Raw genomic sequence first — 11,129 nt, 5'->3', positions numbered from 1 at the left:
ATTGAAACGCTACCATTAAATTGCGGGTGTACCCTGCCGAGTTCGAACCTGCAACCAAGGGATCACTGAGGACCTTTCCCTTTTCTTCTTTTTTTTTTTTTTTTTTTACCGATTACTTGCATTTACAGCAATCACAAAACTAGGTGTTACATGACATGACATGCACCGTGACCGCATTCATCAAACGGGTTGTTTTCAAGTTGAGAAATGGCGCTACGCATGCTGGGTCTTCGAACTTCCGGTTCTAACTTCTGGTTCGAAATTTCGCTCATTTGGAGCAAAGCAAAACTTCGTAAACTCTGGCTTTAACTACAACGAAGACGAGTTCGCCTGGGAACGCCTGCCCCGCAAAGAAGCAAGGTACTTTAACAAATACTTCACACGTACTTTTCTTATGACGAAGATAAGATTTCGTGACACATCGTGCACGTTTCGGCTTCGTTTGACTTTCGCTTTTAAATCGCGATCTTTTGCTGTGCAAAACGTTCTGTTACAATGCGGTCAATTTGACGCTTCGGATAACAAGCAACATTTCAGATATGGCACAAGAAAATGTACAGGCAGTATTTTATCTAGCAATCTTCTGCACTCTCAGGATAGTACGCATGTAATCGTTTCCTTTTATCTTGGGACGAAGCTGTGACTTTAGTGATATTCTTTTCGTATTACGAGTTGATAATGTTATCACAGCCACGCACAATTCAACGTAATAAGTACATAGCACGGCATTTGGTGACAAGTGCCTACATCCATTAGTTGGATTTTCGTTTACGCTGGCAATATTTTTTCAAAGGCACAGGATTCCAGGGTGCGCGATACAGTTTGTGTCCTTCTTCCGCATAATTAGTGCAGTTAAACGCTGAACATCCGTTTATTTTTACGTTGTAATCACGCTGACGCTGTACGACTCCAGCAGAACTTGGAACCGGAAGCACAAAAATTCACGTGACATTGCAACTTCGTTTACGTCATTTTGACAGGAAGTAGTGAACCACCTATAGGCATTAGTCCACCTAGAAGGCAGCAGGAATTTGAGCTCAAAATAACCAAATGACATTTGATAGCTTTTTCTCTGAGAGGCCCCTACCACGAACAGCCCCTTCCTATACACGTCATGTATTCCTCGGAGAACAAGATAACTTCATCAAACGCACTAGGAAGCAGGTACTTGTGCACTTCCAAGAGCGAATGAAGTTACCCCTAATAGTACCCCATAGTCGGCAGTGGCCTCACTTGGTTCCTGTCCATCAAACTTCCGAAGTAACAACCCATTAGTCATGACAGTGAGGACGGAATGTTCCTTACAGAGGCACGTCCCTGGCAGAAGCTTCCGCGTGATTTGTCCGCGTGTTGCGGATGAATGGCTGGAGACGTGAAGGGCGATGACCGACGTGGTAAGTCGCAGGCCAACGAAGCTGTTCACACATACGTTTTTCTAACGTGTCTGTGTGTCCGTTCCGCAAAAACTCGGCGCATGTCTTCGTTTTGTTCTCGTTTGTCCACAAGGTCAGGTTACAGTAAGTCCCTTCAGTTTGAGAATGCTATACTTGGTCCTTGGGCCAACTTATCGTTGCCGCGTTTGATCATCGAAGCTCTTCGACATTTTCTTAGGGACACGTGACTAGCCTCTTATCATTAATCGTGTCACAAGGTCGTGTCAATGCCGGTACAGTGCACGTGCGTGTGTCACCCGTGATATCGTTGTTGTTGTTGGTTGGTTAAATAAATAACAAGGGGAGGTTGACTTCGCGCAAGCGAATTCTGCTACCCCCAAAAAAAGAAACGGTGCACTCTTAAAAATGAACTTCACCGCATAGCACGCTCCTAGCCAACCATAATCTCGAATGATATCGTTATCTGTCCTGATTTGTTGAAAACGGGAGGCGTACGCCTTTTTTTGTGACAATTATGAACAGCATAAGTGTCACAAAAAGGCGTACGCCTCCCGTTTTCAACAAATCGGGGCAGATATTGATATCATTCCAGATGATAGTTGGCTAGGTGTGTGCTATGCGGTGAAGTTCATTTTTAAGAGTGTACGGTCGCACCACAGAAGGTGCGAGCGCACCGCAAAAGTTCACCGGGGCGAGCGTCACGACCGCGACGTGATACCGTCACCCGTGATATCATTTCGGCAGACTTGGCTTCGTGGCTGCAGCCAGCAACTCATGAGTTCACACTATCAGGGTCCATTTTTTTTGTGTGACCGACCTCGTGCATAATCTTTATTTACGTACTCCCCCTCTCCCCTCCTCCTTTTTATTCTTCTCTCTCTTTCCGGGCAAGAATTGCAGCAGGTCAGATTCACACAAACGTTTCACGCGAAACACACTCTAAGAAAAAAAAAGAGTAAAATGGGGAGTAATTGCAGGTTCTAGTCCCCTAGACTGCAGTTACTCCCCATATTTTGGTCCCCTAACCCCGACATTTACTCCCCAGGACTGCATATTGTCACTGAACTTCACAAATGGTCTTCCGAATGCAACAGTCTACGTAAATATGTGCTCTTGGTCAATTTGACGGCATAAAGGCTGTATTACTCAGCCAACTTAGCAATTTTCCACCCCCCACAGAGTAAGAAACAGTTAGCGCTTCTTTCCTCGCAAATTGTGCCTTATGTATGTCGTAAGATTTTTTATCACTCGACATATCACTGTTGACTGTTTGATTCGAAGTATTTTCATTAATGCACACTAATTTTGTTCCTGGGACTCTTAGAACAGAGCGTGAAATGCAGTCTCCACCCTGTGACATTCATTTACTCCCGAAAGTAACTATTTTTTGTGACAATGCATTTACTCCCCAAAAGGAGTAAAATTACTCTTCTTTTTTTTTCTTAGAGTGCAGCATATGCGCACACACGAGAGCGTATGGCGTTGATCATACGCCTCTGTTCTCTGCACATGTTTTGTACGCGAGAAACATCAGCACTCTGAACAGACGTCGTTCGAGGAATTGTCCGAGCTCTCGACACGCCGTGCAATCGTAAACATTCGTTAGAATTGCGTTACAGTCTGGCCTGACTGCGAACATTTCGCGCATCTCGACCTACACAACCTTCAAAGGAGGTCACCTCAGCCACCCTTTCCGTTCACTCTGCTGACCCACTGTGGCTCCCTCGTACTACAGATTTCCGATTCATTACGACATTGGACTCGCGGCATTAGACGTTATCTTCCCGCTACTGACATTGATCCTGTAAGACAAGGCAGAATCTTATGACTGCAAGCACGGAAATTAAAGGGCGCCACGGAAGACGCAACGTATGGACACATGTTGCAATTCACCGTGCATCCGATTGCCCATTTAGCAAGACTATAGGGTACTGCGGGACTGCGGGACGCACAGCGTGCTTCTTAGCGAGCGCGACAGACTACACTCTTAAAAATGAACTTCACCGCATAGCACGCTCTTAGCCAACCATCATCTCAAATGATATCGTTATCTGCCCTGATTTGTTGAAAACGGGAGGCGTACGCCTTTTTCGTGACACTTATGCTGTTCGTAATTGTCACAGAAAAGGGCGTACGCCTCTCGTTTTCAACAAATCATGGCAGATAACGATATCATTTGGGATGAAGGTTGGCTAAGAGCGAGTTATGCGGTGAAGTTCATTTTTAAGAGTGTAGGGTTCCGTGTTTTCGGTTTTAATCGAAAAACACCGAAAAACATACGCCGGGTAAATTTTCCCTGATTCGGTTTTAATCGAAACACACCGAATGCAAAGGGACTTTCCAGGGACGATGACAGAGATGAATTACTGCACATGCCCAGCAAGTTGTTGATGCAGATCAGAAAACCATACAGAAATACGATGGTTGTGAAAAAATGTCCGTTTTCGTTTTCGTTAGCCGGAAAACGCCATCGTAACGCCTAACGCCCCGTATAATTATTAAGTAAAGATTAAGCCCCGCATACGCTCCTCAACAAAACTGAATATGCCCTGGATGTACGAATAATGTTCTAAAGAATTCGTACGTCCGATGGATATCCCTCAGATATCCGTCGGACGTACGAAAGCGCTAGGACATTATTCGTAAGTCCGATGGATTCGTACGTCCGATGGATATCCCTCGGATATCCGTCGGACGTACGAATCCGTTAGGACATTTTTTGTACGTCCAGAGGATATTCGGTGTTATTGGGACTTGGATATTCATATATTGCCTCTGTGCAGAGTTGATGGTATTGAAACAGACGGCAACTGGAGGAGACGCAATGACCGCTGCTTCATTGCTCTATCCCGCGTCCCTGTCATTGAACGTGACGACCTGTATGTTGTTGTTGCGTGTCACATGCCGCTGTGAAGAGGTCGCTTGCATTAGTAACGCCGTTGACCTGAGTTACGTAATGTAGTCCTTTCGTCAGGCACGCAAATACGATGGTGGTGGACACCACGCGCGTTAATTTCTAGCTATACGGACATGATTTTAAGTAGGGATTAGCCAACCGAATCCACGAATCCTGAAATCCTCGAATCCTAGGCAGGTATTCGAGATTCGGGAATCCCAGTGCCCAAAACTGCGAATCGAATCTTTCCAATCCGCCAATCACGTTTGTTTGTTTCATGAACTTCACCGCATAGCACGCTCCTAGCCAACCATCATCTCGAATGATATCGTTATCTGATTTGTTGAAAACGGGAGGACGCTTGTGACAATTATGAACAGCATATAGGTATCACATAAAAAGGCGTACGCAGCAGTTACGATTGATGGAAAGAAAAAAAATAAGTAAAAGATCACTACTCAGTTAAGGCTACGATGGTGTATGATTTCGTACAGTATAAATTTACTGGAACGAGCTCATTATCTCATACACCGCAACTTTGCTTGAAATATGGGAGGATAGAAAATCCAGCGGACCGAGTTCTTCTGAGTGAACGGTGAGAACAACAGAACAGTCTCTGTTCGACTCATTTGCATGAAACAGTTTGTTCCTGCATTGCATATGTCTGCTTCGGTGCAGTAAAAGAAAATACTGGCGGTATAGCTCCAATGCGATGTGGCTCCGATGACTTGGAGGTGGTGGGTTCGAATCTTACCACCGGTGTATACTGTTTCGGGTTTTTCTTGGTGTTCCGGTGCGCTTTCCCGACGGATATGCCAAAAAATTCCTCGTACTTCCTGATACTTCATTTTCACCAGTAAATATTTTTGCAGTTTTCGCGAAAAGCATATAGATGAAGCATGAAAAAAAAGCCGGTTATTGCTGTAAGACAGTAATAACTCCTGGCTTTACGCCGCGAGACAACTATGATGTACTGTTGTAAGAATTCGCATGCAAACAAGCAGTCCAGGGTAAGATACTACAAAAAATGTAAGCAAGTTACAGTAACAGTTATCCCGCAAAAAAAATAACTGAGTTACAGTTAAAGTTACTCTTTTTGAAACGTAGCTAGTTACAACTACAGTTACCACGTTTTAAAGTAACTTATACTTACCTTACAGTTACCTTCTAAGGAATAAAAAAAAGTCGAATAAATGTAACCCTCAAAAACTTCATTTCTTCATTTGTACTGACCTAGCATACTTATACCGTGTTATAAACAGATAATATCCCATGAGCCGTACGCTCTTAAAAATGAACTTCACCTCATAGCACGCTCCTAGCCAACCCGCACACCGAATGACAACTTTCTTGCCCCTGATTTGTTGAAAACGGGAGGAGGAGCCTATTTTGTGCCGTGCATAATGAGCACAAAATAGGCTCCACCTCCCGTTTTCATTAAATCAGGGGCGAGAACGTTGTCATTCGGGATGATGGTTGGCTACGAGCGTGCTATGTGGTGAAGTTCATTTTTAAGAGTGTACGCTCTTAAAAATGAACTTGACTTCATAGCACGCTCCTATAGCAAACCATCATGTCTAATGATATCGTTATCTCACCTGATTTGTGGAAAACGGGAGGTGGAGCCTATTTTGTGCTCATTATGGACGGCACAAAATAGGCTCCTCCTCCCGTTTTCAACAAATCAGGGCAGATAACGATATCATTCGAGATGATGGTTGGCTACGATCGTGCAATGGGTTGAAGTTCATTTTTAAGAGTGTACACTGTTAAAACAGAACTTCACCACATAGCACGCTCCTAACCAACCATCATACCGAATGATATCATTCCGTGTCATGATTTGTTCAAAACAGGCGGGAGGCGCCTATCTGGGACAGATTATCTTGTCCCAGATAGGCGCCTCCCCCCTGTTTTGAACAAATCATGACACAGAATGATATCATTCAGTATGATGGTTGGTTAGGAGCGTGCTATGTGGTGAAGTTCTGTTTTAACAGTGTAAGAGCACGGTGGGATTTCAGTCTGGGTCATCCTGGCTGTTTATAAGATGGCAAAATTCGTGAAATTCCTGGTTAGGAAAAACGGCATGGTATTTGTAGTCGCTACAAAGTGACGCGCAAGGGAGCTGATACATGGAAAATATTGCAATAGCTCAGTAACTTAGCTGCGGTTACATTTGGCAGTTACTTTAACCAAAAGCGATAACTAGTTACAGTTAGACGTTACTTTTCTATAGAAATGAAACTAGTAACTGCAAAAAGTCCTAAAAAGTAAGTAAAGTACTTACTTTAACCAAAAGCGGTAACTAATTAGCGTTAGAAGTTACTTTTCTATGGAGAAGTAACTAGTTACTGCAAAGAGTATCTAGTTACAGTTACAAGTTACTTGTACCTCCGTTACTACCCAAGACTGTAAGCAAGTAATCGAATTTCTTCCGTACTTTCTCTTTCTCATTTGTTTTCTCGGCGCCCTTTCATTCTTTCTTTTCTCGTCCATTTCGTCCTCTTTCTGTTCTGTGCTGCGCAGACAGTTGAGGACACCTCATTTATTGTGGGAGCTACTTAACTCATTTCCACTTTATTCCCGTGCCAGTCATCCTTGTCTCACCTGTGTAGTGAGGTACAGCATCCCAGCGATGAAACACTTTCGATTGTTTCACTTTCGATGATTCTTCCGCACTCATGTCGGTGGCATTATCCTTTCTCTCATTCGCGCGTCGGGGGAATATTCCACCTTCCGCCGGACGTAAGCAGGAGAGCGGAACCGCTCTATCTCTTTTGCTGCGCGCTTTGACTGATGTGTTACTATTCACAGGATCCCTTGAGGGGGAATGTCATCCTTCTCTCTCTTTCTTTCTTTCTCTCTCTCTCATAACGAAGTAAAAACACATTGGTTTCACTGCAGAGGGGCAGCGACTATGTTTCCTACATTGTTATCGGAAGGAAAAGGCATTTGACGGCTATCTGTTTCGTATATTTTATTTACCTGGTACTCATATCGACAGCGCTTTTTTTTCCCCGTTGTCTTTCCTTTTGAGTCCAGAAGAGAGCCATGCAATGTGTCATGATGCGTTATAACGCCCGGGTTTATGATGCGTTTCTCCCAGGTAGGGCCTACTTTCCGTCTAAACCCTCTATATCTCAGTCAGATAAGAATGTAAACTTGCTCGCCGTTCGTTACCCGTCCTCGTCGAGTCATCCGTGAAAGACGGCCACGATCTTCGATAAGACGTCAAAATGCAAAGACGAGCTTCGTCTTAGCAGTTTGAAATGCAAGCTGATTAACCATGATGGTAAGCTATATGTGCACGGAAGGAACTTATTGATGTGCAACCCAAGCAGCACAATATCTTGGCATAATAATGGACCAATATTGGCAATACTCGCCCAATATTGGTTCAATTATCGGTCCAATATTGGCAGTACTCGCCCAATATTAGTTCAATATCGGTCCAATATTGGCAATACTCGCCCAATATTGGTCCAATATTGGTCCAAGATGATGTGCTGCTTGGGAAAGTCTTGAACGAGGAGGAAGGGGAGGAGAAGGAGGAGGGGAAGGTGGTTTCGTCTTGTGCGAGCTCCGACGCTCGAGTTTCATAGCCTTTCGGTTAAGTCGGTTTCACACTGTACCGTAGTTGTCGTCCGTTTGCTTAAAAAATAGCACCTCAAGGCAATCAAGCTCCGTTAGGTTCCAATGGTCCCGTGTCGGGCGCTTTAAAAACACAGCGCCTCCAACGTCGTCATGCTACTACATATCCAGCTTCGCATTGCGCACAATCGTGATTTCCACTGCGTGCGGACAACGCAGACACACCAAAATATCTTATACCTCGCGAGCGCTATAGAGCAGAAAAAAAAAATTAAATATAGACAAATAGTTTCCACGGAGATCTGGGACTGTTACTATGCTAGTAGTGTTCTGGTTAGTTGGGCTGGCATTGCGTCTATTCCCAATCCCACAGTTGGCAGAACAAAATTAGTCCTTATCGTTTTTTTTACTTTTATTTTTACTTGTTATTACTTTTACTATTACTTATTTACTTATTATTGTACATTACTGCGCAGTTATTATAAAATTATATTAATATATACTTCGTGTATATAGTAAAAAATCTACCATGTTTTACATATGTTCAAATAAAACACGTGTGAGCGTATGTGTCGTTGCTCCGCCTCAATGTGGCTCTCACCCCACAATTCAAGTGCATGATCAGTTTCTGTGACACAAGTCTCTGTTCCACCTGCGATGTCATGGCGAACACCCAGCACAGCACATTCTTATGGAATGTGCACTCTACTGCCCGCAAAGGCGGATACTAGGTGATGAGCTTGCCCGTATCAGCAAGAGGTCGCTCACATTAGCTGCACTCATTGGCCCCTATGAAGATCCTGTGCTCCATCGTCGGGTTCTTCACCTGTTCATAGACTTCCTGTCGTCCACTAGATTGCTCCAGACGCTTTAATTCGTTTTCGTATTTTCATTCTTCCTTCATCATCTTCATATAATGTTCTACGTGCAATGGGGTAGGGTACCGCTCCACCGCGGTAAAACACCCCATCTCATCGTCATTATCTAGTGTTGTTATTGTATTGTTACTCTATTTCTATGCCTGCACCATGCGTGCCGGTTCAAACCTGGTACCACCTGTACCACCAGGTACAAACCTGGTGTATATAGGGTGCATGAATACCTATATGTGTAGGATGGAGTCACCCTTTGTAGAAGCGAACGCCGCAAAGTCGCCATGATGACGCCCACGCTTACCATGCGTGAATGCTGTGTGCCGATTTCATTAACTTTTTCAAACCTCCGCTGCTACGTATTTCGTGCGCGCATCGCGAGCTGTGCATGGGAATCAAGATGGCGGAAATTGATAGCAGACGACGCGGTTGTCTCAACCCTCGTCTTGAACGCAAGACGTTCTTGTGAAAGCGAAACGCGGCCCGACACATGACGCTCTTTCGTCGGAGCGGTGACTCCACCGCAATGACCAATAGGAGGAAGCAGTGCGCGTGCTTTTCTCTAAGGGGGGGGGGGGGGGGGGGGGGCGTAAAAACACACCGTTATTCACGTGCGCCACACACGTGACCCGACGCGCACGGGTTATTCACTTATAGCGAATTCGGGTGGTCATTTCGTAGCAACACTGCCGAGCGCTCGGAAATTGCTCGGTCGGCGACCGAGCTGCATCACGTGACCGTTGCCACCCGAACATGATTGCCAGGAATCTAGCGGTTTTAGGCACTTGGATCACGCTAGGGGCGTCGCGATCGCCTGTCTTCGAGTTCTGTCGTCTGCTAAACCACGTGATTTCAACATGCCAACGGGCCAATGAGGGCACTCGCCACCGTTGCAGTGCGGATGTGACGATACTGGATACAGTTGAGCAATCTGCTGCTCGATCGTTTTGAGATCGAGAAAAAAAAAAGTGCTAGCTGGCAAATTCCGAGCGCTCGGAAAGCGCCACGCAAACATGCGAGATTGCTGCATTTTGACCAAGCGAACATGACTGCTCGAGATCTGGCAAAAAAAGTTGCTACGAAATGACCACCCGAATTCGCCATTAGGAAATGTCGGAAACGTTCAAAAATGCATTTTAAACTATTCTCGTAGTTGAACTCGAAGAAAAAAAAACGAAAAAGAGGTACCGTTTCCAACTTTGACACCTTTATACTGCAGCGTTCGCGTAAAACGTGACGCCTAAAAAAATAAGCGCCACTAAAATGTACACTGATCCAATTTTCTGCTTGATATCACACGCACGGAGTAGACAGGATCGCAGCTAAAATGCACGATTTCCCGGTTTATGATGAAAACAAACCGAAGCTGCAAATAGGTCTCGCCAAAGGCCGAAGGTGCTATTATAGTCTGTTATTTCTGGGATGGGGATGGCATTTAGACGATGCACGCGGTTGCAGACATACATTGAATGTTGAAATAGAGTTTACGATGCGTTTAATCGGGACATGCCATCCTGACCATTAGCCGCGTTGGTCTGCAATGTGATGATCGTATCTTCGAGCTCTATAAATGCGATCGGAGGTATCGGGATCACGAGATGATAAGGATAGGATCATAAAATGCTCGATAAATCTGAATGGTGACTCTAAATACAGGCAACGTGTTTGTTTGTTTGCTTGTATAGCATGTGGTTTTATTAGTTTGAGATGTTCCACGAAAAACCACATGGACTGAAAGAAAAAACGAAACACTTTCTTTTGTTTGTGCTTTGTAGCTTCGTGGGATTGTGGGTCAACTCTTCGGCGTCGGCGATGTTTTCGGTATCTTGATTACGCCCACAGGTTGTACCAGTAAATGCCATCAGCACCACTGAGTGAGTGAGCTAGCACAAGTCAGTGAGTACCAGTTCTGATCGAACGCAGCTCTTGGGATGTGTTTTTTTAAGCACACCAAAGCGAAACGGAAACCACTTCGTGAGACAACTATATATGACCACTAGCCACATCTATGTCACTATATTGCAACCAGTGTATTTGAAGACTTTGTGACACTTGGGTGGATGTGATTCCTGTGCGATCTACGTTTTCATTTGTTTTCTTTCTATTTCTATTCTGTTCTATTCTGCTTACAGGTCTGTCTGCCTCAGTATACGGTATAAGGATGCTCCGTACTTAAACATCCGCACTAGCCGAATATAGCGGAAGCCCCCAGGTGCATGCAGGAGCAGTGAAAGAGTTACCGTACTACAAGTTAGGGCCTGTTGTCACGTGCAGCGCTTTGCTCCACAGCGCTAGAAAACAGCGCTGTTTTTTCCTCCTCGCACTGCTATGAACCGCTGGAATACAGCGCTTGTCAGAGTTGAGCTCCTGTCA

The sequence above is a fragment of the Ornithodoros turicata genome, chromosome 9 (assembly GCF_037126465.1).
Source record: "Ornithodoros turicata isolate Travis chromosome 9, ASM3712646v1, whole genome shotgun sequence".
Taxonomy (NCBI): Eukaryota; Metazoa; Arthropoda; class Arachnida; order Ixodida; family Argasidae; genus Ornithodoros; species Ornithodoros turicata.
This window is presented reverse-complemented; position numbering follows the sequence as displayed.